General features: G+C 39.7%; 1 pseudogene across 1 annotated transcript; it reads right to left on the bottom strand.

The window, feature by feature from the left end:
* Window positions 1-280: 280 nt before the first annotated feature.
* On the bottom strand, window positions 281-1991 carry LOC105515348 (annotated as a pseudogene). Its single transcript, XR_001002305.1, has one exon. The product of XR_001002305.1 is annotated as an RNA-binding protein 40 pseudogene (transcript).
* Window positions 1992-7705: the final 5714 nt, after the last annotated feature.

Raw genomic sequence — 7705 nt, 5'->3', positions numbered from 1 at the left:
AGCACTTTGGGAGGCCAAGGTGGGTGGATCACGAGGTCAAGAGATCACGACCATCCTGGCTAACACGGTGAAACCCTGTCTCTACTAAAAATACAGAAAAAAAATTAGCCAGGCGTGGTGGTGGATGCCTGTAGTCCCAGCTACTTGGGAGGCTGGGGCAGGAAAATCGCATAAACTCAGGAGACGAAGCTTGCAGTGAGCTGAGATGGTGCCACTGCACTCCAGTCTGGGCAACAGAGCAAGACTCCATCCCACCAAAAAAAAAGAAAAAGAAAAAGAAAATAATTGATTATATTTGAGGAAAGTCATTAAAATACATGTAATATAGTTCCAATACACTGATTTAACGGCATATATATTTAATTTTTAAATATACTTTCAAAGCTGTTATGCACAGTTCCATAGTTCAGGTAGTCAATTTCTTCCTATCCAAGTTGGAAAGCACTTGAAAGATACAGGATTCAAAAGAAACATTTATTAATTTTTAACACTTTCTTTTTCCTTCCTTAGGATCTTGTTTTGGCCTAGGAGATCGAGCAAATTGAACCACCATGGGTTTTCCAAAAAGCATATATCCATTACCTTCCTTTAAGGCTTTTGCTGCTGCTTTTTCCTTAGGAAGTCCAGTGAAAGCTTGTCCTTTCATATGATCTTCTTTCATCAAACGTATATCAAACGTGATCCACTGTGTTTCTGATGAAAAGTCAACATATCTTCCAAAAATATACTTAAGGTCCTTTTCTTGAACATGTTTAGCTAAATTCTTTACATAAATTCTACAGTTTGGTTCACCAGGTTCATAACTTCTGGAAACTGAAAGTGTTTTCATTTCTTCTCTAGAAATTCTGTCCTTTTCCAATTCCCTTCTAGAAACACATTCTGATGGCATTTCATCAGAATCTTCTTTAATCTCCTCTGTGATGTTCAAATTAGGTTTGGGAAAGATTTTTCCAAATCCTATATTGGATGCATCAACTTCAGTAGCAGGTAAATCATGGTTTTTTTCTCACAATTTTGTTTCTTCTCTAAATCTTTCTTAAATGCAGCTGGCATGTCGGTAGATATATGGAATTCAATTCTTTTATTACCTACGGGTTGTGGTTGGTCAAATACATCTGAAGGTAACAGCACTAGATGTAAACTGCTGTGTGAAGTACACAAAAGTGTGCTCAACATATCCTTTAATTTTCTCTTTTTTTCTCACATGGTGCTGCTTTATTGTTTTGGGTCTTTTGGGCTGAAGATTTGCTAGTTCCATTGGTTTGTTCATTCTCTGTCAGTCCTCATCATCACTGCTTTCATCTTCTAATTCTTCTCTAGATAATTCCTTATCATCATCTGGCCAAGGAGGTTCCTCAGGTGGCTGAGGAGATGTGGGTGGAAGAGGTGCATGCAATGGCATATGGTCTTCATACATGGGAGGTCGCACAGTAATTGGTCTAAAAGGTTTGGGCAAATTCATTTTATTCATAAGATGAAGGACCTGTACATAGAACTTAGGCATGCTTGCCAAAGCATTTACTCTGTTTGCTAGGATTGTGCTGGAAGGTAGTGGATACACATATCTGAGGCATGAATTAGGAAAAGTCAGCCCGTGGTTTGGTGCAATTCCATTTTCTACTGTTAAATAACCAAGTTCATCTTTGACAGGGTCATCAGAATTTTTTTTTTTTTTTGAGACTGAAGTGGGACATGGGGAGTGAGCTTGATCTTTCTCTTTTGCAAATTCAACGACTGATGGAGTCTTGTCAATGCCTTTATAGCTGCTTTTTAGAGAATGTGGCAAAAGCTGCATGTTTCAGCTGCCCCTTATCTGACAGGACATGCACCAACTGTGCCTTGAAGTACTTCAGCAAGTCCTCTTTCTCCTCAGTGGTCAGCTCAGCTGGCAGGTGCCTCACCAGAAGGGTTTGGTCGCCCCGAGGCAGGGAAAGTGAGGAGGATCTTGTGCATCCCCTTGATATTGCAAACAGCTGCTAGAGAGCTGCCATTTTCAAGCAAAAATTGGCCCAGAGATGTGTGGGACTCACTGTTTTATATGTCAAGATTAATTGTGGGAAGCTGGGCAAAGCTAAAAAGTTAGGTTTTGTTTTGTTTTGTTTTGTTTTGTTTTTTGAGATGGAATCTTGCTCTGTTGCCTAGGCTGGAATGCAGTGGCACAGTCTCTGCTCACAGCAACCTCTGCCTCCTGGGTTCAAGTGATCCTCCCGCCTCAGCATCCCTAGTAGCTGGGATTACAAGCATGTGCCAGAATGCTGACTAATTTTTGTATTTTTAGTAGAGACGAGGTTTCACCATGTTGGCCAGGCTGGTCTTGAACTCCTGACTTCACCTGATCCGCCTGCCTCAGCCTTCCAAAGTACTGGGATTATAGGAGTTAGCCACTGTGCCTGGCCAAAATTAGGCTTTTAATCAAATAAAATTAAGTGTAACATTTTGAACTGTCCAAGATGGATAGCGTATATTATACTTATGTGAATGAATGTTTTAAATTATGACAAAGGCTGTACCACTTAAGAGTGTGGGCTTCTGTGTTTCAGAGAAATTGATATCTAATGCAAAGCTTCCCAAATAATGATATAAGATGTCATTTATTTTTACTCCAAAAGGAAGAATAACATGTTTATATCCATACTTTATCGTCACTATTATTATTTTCAACTTTCAGGATCCTCTTACTACATTCTTCCTTCTAGGGAAGACATCGGTACAATCCCCAGCAAACAGCAGCCCAAGGGTTGCTTATCAGGGTCAGGATCATAAACTGTTAGAACTTAATGAGTCCCTGGTGCTGGATGGCAGACAAGAGGCCATATGTTTTCATTCTCCACACCTAAACTCTAGGCAGACCAGGGAAGTTGATAATGGCTCCATTTCCTATCCTACTACCAATGAGATATAGGATCTCATGTCTTCGAAAAAATTATTTTTATTAACAAATATGGATGGAAGCTACTAGGATTGATCAACATCTGTAAGTGGAATGACTCCTATTTGCCATAACTAAATTAGTCCATGCCCCACATTTTGTTTTATTGTTTTGAGACAAAGTCTTGCTCTGTTGCCCAGGCTGGAGTGCAGCGGTGTGATCTTGGCTTATTGCAACCTCTGCCTCCCGGGTTAAAGCTATTCTTGTGCCTCAGCCTCCCAAGTGGCTGGGACTACAGGCACATGCTGGCATGCTCGGCTAATTTTTGTATGTTTAGTAGAGATGAGATTTCACCATGTTGGCCAAGCTGGTGGCTAACGCCTGACCTAAAGAAATCCGCCTGCCTTGGCCTCCCAAAGTGCTGGGATTACCTCATGAGCCACTGTGCCCAACCATGCCCCATATTTTGTAGATGATAGTTCATACTCTGGAGTACAAGGATTAGTAAGGACCGGAATAAGGATAATGTTCCTGGGTCAGGCATCATTTTACAGTTCACATGTTGAATGAATGGAATAGCCCGCAGAAGTTGGTAAGATGAAAGGAAATAGCGTAAAGTGATTTAAATGTATCTGGGGGAACATCCCTCTTCCTGTTCCCAGTTTCTAGGCATTCTTGCCTTCCTGCTGATCCTGACATTTGGAGTGCTGCAGTAAGTCACTCCATCTAAGACTGTCTACCCAAGAAGTGCCTCAATTCCCCTTATTCCTCTCCCAAACCAAAACTACTATTTCTCCATCGGAATAACAAGGATATGTATATTACTGATAAGTTCACCTTGAAAGTCCCTGAATGTTCCAATAAATACTAGTCCAATAAGAAAAATAAAAATGAGTTTCAAGGTTAAATATATACTTCACAGACCCTTCTTGGAGATTCCCAACAAATATTAGCTCTGAAAAGTACCAGGGCAAGTTGAGTATTTTAAACCATTTCATATTTTAAAAGGTAGCCTGATAATCCAAAAGACAACAATTGAAATAGGGACTCTCATGATTGGAATAAAGACATCACATGATTAGGGGAGATTTCCCTATCTCTCCTCTTTCAGGAATTTTTTCCTCTTATTTTAGAAACTCTTAATTGAAAGGTTGCCCTTTCTTTCGATTGTCTGACTCTTTAAGAAAGGGAACCAGTCAATCCTTGGCTATGCTTTGGGGGTGACATGAGGCTGAGAGGTCCAGACAAGGAATTCTTTTCAATTAGGAGCAAGATAAGAAGCATTTGGGGCATGAAATTAACATTGTGGTTTATTACTAATGATGTCTATTAATAACCCTCAGTATCTCTCAAATATTTTCACCTGGTATATCTGGTAGTGCAGGAAAGTGAAAAGTATTAAAAATGTAGAGAATTTATAGCAGTGTAGAAAGTAATATTTCATGGGGTAGGTAAATATAGTAATTTTCAATTCTGAAAACTCCCTTATAAGGTTTATGTAAGCATCAAATGCATATAAATCTGTAACACCCGGTCTGGCACCAATAAATATTTTCTATTAAAAATAACAGGAAAGAGCAATTTCTTTTCACATTGATTGGATACTGAGATTATATGTATCTGGCCTGTGTCTCTATCTACTGATTTAACATTTTGATAAAAGTAACCTCTTTTGTAACTGATAAGCTTTCCAAGGGGTCAAACTGTGTGGTTATCAAATGTGACTGAATTTTCTGTTAAATAATGGACATTTATTAAGTACTTACTGTGTTCCAAGTTTCGTTTTAAGCTTTTTGACATATATCATTTCATTTCCATAATAACCTTAAAAGATAAACATTGTTATGATTGTACTCATTTCCCAGATGAGGATACTGATGTTTAAGCAAAATTAAGTAAACATCAGATAAACAGCAATTGGTGGAAAACATCTGAGCATCTTTTAAAATAAATGAGTGATAGTATATTTTTGACATGGAAACAACCTTAGGGATGGCCTGTTTTAAATATATCTTTCATAAATAAGAGTAATGAGGCCTACAAAGGGATTGAATCTTATTCTTGATGACCCAGTTGGTGGTCAGACTCAGATCTTTCATCCAGCGAGTGCATTTTATGCAATGATCCTGGGACTGCTTATAGATTATAGTCTATAGATATGAAACTCACCCTAATTAAACATATCTCTGAGCTAGTTGCAGCAGATTGTATTTTCCATAATGAATGAATCTATAGCTATAGCTATATATTCCATCCCACATTCTCTTTTTAAAATATGATATGGACACTGTTCCATCAAGAGATGGGGTCTTTGTTCTGCCACTTTGAAAATGATTAGACTTTATTTTATTTTACTTTAAAACATTATTTATTTAATGTTACATATTTAAGCTGGGCAACATGATGTTTTGATATACTTTATACATAGAGAAATGGTTACTATATGCTGGCAAATTAACACATCCATTATGTTACAGAGAAGTAACCCTTTGTGTGTGTGTGTGTGTGATAAGAGCCCCTCTAATCAATGGAATGGCAATATACACCTGTTTGAATTTTAGAACTGTGGTGAAACAGTGATGACAGTCTGTCTCCCATGCCCCCTCTTTATGAGGTGGGCTGTTCTTAGCAGGGAGTCTATGGCCATCCCACCATTAAATGTTGAATGTTTCTGGAATAGATAAATTGTCTCATTGATTAACAGTCTTAAGATGGAGAGGAATATAGTTGAGCAGCTATAAGTCAAAGAATTGCATCTGAAAAGCCACATCTGTACCTGGACCTGAGGTGATTGTGGCAACAAGATCGTGGACTTTGAGCTGATTCTGCAATAAGACTTGAGGGTTTCAAGAGAGGAATGGTATATTTTGCATGTGCTAGGGTTGTGAATTACTGTGGCCAGAAGCAAACTGTGGCAGATGGCATTTCCAAAGTTGGCCATACAAATATACATCCCATGCTGTATGCTATTCTTACAACGTGATAATGACATTTCTTTGTTCCCTCTGCTTGAAACTGGATGTAACTTGGTAACTGTCCTGAACTATAGAATGCAATGGAGGTGGCACTGGGTGACTTCTGAAGTTAGCACATCAAAGGTGATGTGGCTTCTGCTTGGCTCTCACTCCCTCTTGGGATGTAGACCTGTGGAACCAAACCCAGTTATCATGTTTTGAGGAAGCCCAGGCCACATGGAGAAGCTAGGTGAACATGTTCTAGCCAACACCTCAACCAGGTTCTCAGCCAATAGCTAACAAAACCATGCGGGTAGATGAACTTTTAGATGATCAAGCCCTCAGTCTTCAAGGACTCTAAAGACTTCAAAGATTTTTAGGCCTCCATCTCAGACCTCAGATATCATGGAGCATAGACATGCTATTCTCTCTGTGCTCTGTCCAAGTTCCTGACCTACAGAACCTGTGAGTACAATAACTGGTTGTTTTATGCCACTAGGTTTGGGGATAGTTTATTACTCAACTATATTAAATGAAACTCTGGTCAGTTAAGAATGATATTGACTGCCCAAGTAAGTATATAACCATTGTTTGGTTACCACTGGTATAAAATAGGGTCTTTTGACTGCAAGTAACAGAAACTTAACTCAAGACAATTTTAAAGATAGAAGATATATTATCTCACTTAACAGCCCAGAAGTCAGACAAGCTTTATGTCTGGTACTCTGAGTGGCTCAGCGATACCACTGAGGAAATCAGACTCTTTGAATTCATAGAGCATTCTCAGGATAGCATTATTTTAGTCTAAAAGCAGGATGCTTTTGAAAGTTGCAAGTTTCCTATACAGTCACAATTATGTCTAGAAGAAAGAGTCTTCTGTGGTTCTCTCTTAGGAGTAGGAAATTTGCTTAGAAGCAACCCCCCACCCCATGAGGTTTTCCCTGCTATCTCATTGTCAGCTGAAAATTCTTATTTACTAGACTATGAAATGAACATGATTGGCTCAACCAGTTGTCTGGGGCAGGGTGAATACTGGGAAGTTACCTTCATAGCCATTATTTCCTTCTCTTATTTATCTTACTCCAATCGTGAACAGGAAGAACGGGGTTTGGTTAATGCAAGGCAATAGAATTTGCAATTAAAAAAGTTAGAGAGAGGGTCTCGCTCTGTTGCTGGAGCCCAGTGGCATGATCATGGCTCATTGCAGCCTCAACCTCCTGAACTCAAAATGATTCTCCCACCTCTGCCTCCTGAGGACCTGGGACTATAGGCATACCCCACCACACCCAGCTAAGTTTTTTGATTTTATTTTTACTAGAGGTAGGGTCTCACTAAATTGCTGGTCTCAAACTCCTGAGCCCAATTGATCCACCCACCTCAGCCTCCCGAAGTGTTGGGATTACAGGCATGAGACGCTATGCACAGTCAGGATTTGCAATTCTTGACCGTGCTTACAAGTAGCCTACCTATAATCAGATCTAGAGAATAAATAGGAGATGACATTGAGAAATAAAAATAAAATTCCAAGCTTCCCAGCGAACTGAAAGGACCCCCCTTGGCCAAGGGGACCCTAGAGAAACCTTAAAAACTGAGTTCTTAGCCATGGCAGGGTGGGAAGTCATACACACCTCATTATATCCCCTCCCTCACTAAACACCATTAGGCTTTCTTCCCTAAGGGTTAAACAAAACCAGTCCTTTTGAAAGACTGGGTCCTACACTGATATCAACCAACTGCCTGATGCTGCCCCTCCTTTTTGTGACTTCAATACAGCAGCCAACCAGCATTTCTTCCTGATAAAAGACCGTTGACCATGGGGTGGTTCTGGACAGTCTTTGAAGGCTATGCACAGAGGGCCTTTGTGTCCTCTGCTTCACATTTG

Source organism: Colobus angolensis, unplaced genomic scaffold (genome assembly GCF_000951035.1).
Source record: "Colobus angolensis palliatus isolate OR3802 unplaced genomic scaffold, Cang.pa_1.0 Scaffold26, whole genome shotgun sequence".
Lineage (NCBI taxonomy): Eukaryota > Metazoa > Chordata > Mammalia > Primates > Cercopithecidae > Colobus > Colobus angolensis.
The sequence above is the reverse complement of the archived record's forward strand: the minus strand, read 5'-3'. Positions and strand labels throughout refer to the sequence as shown.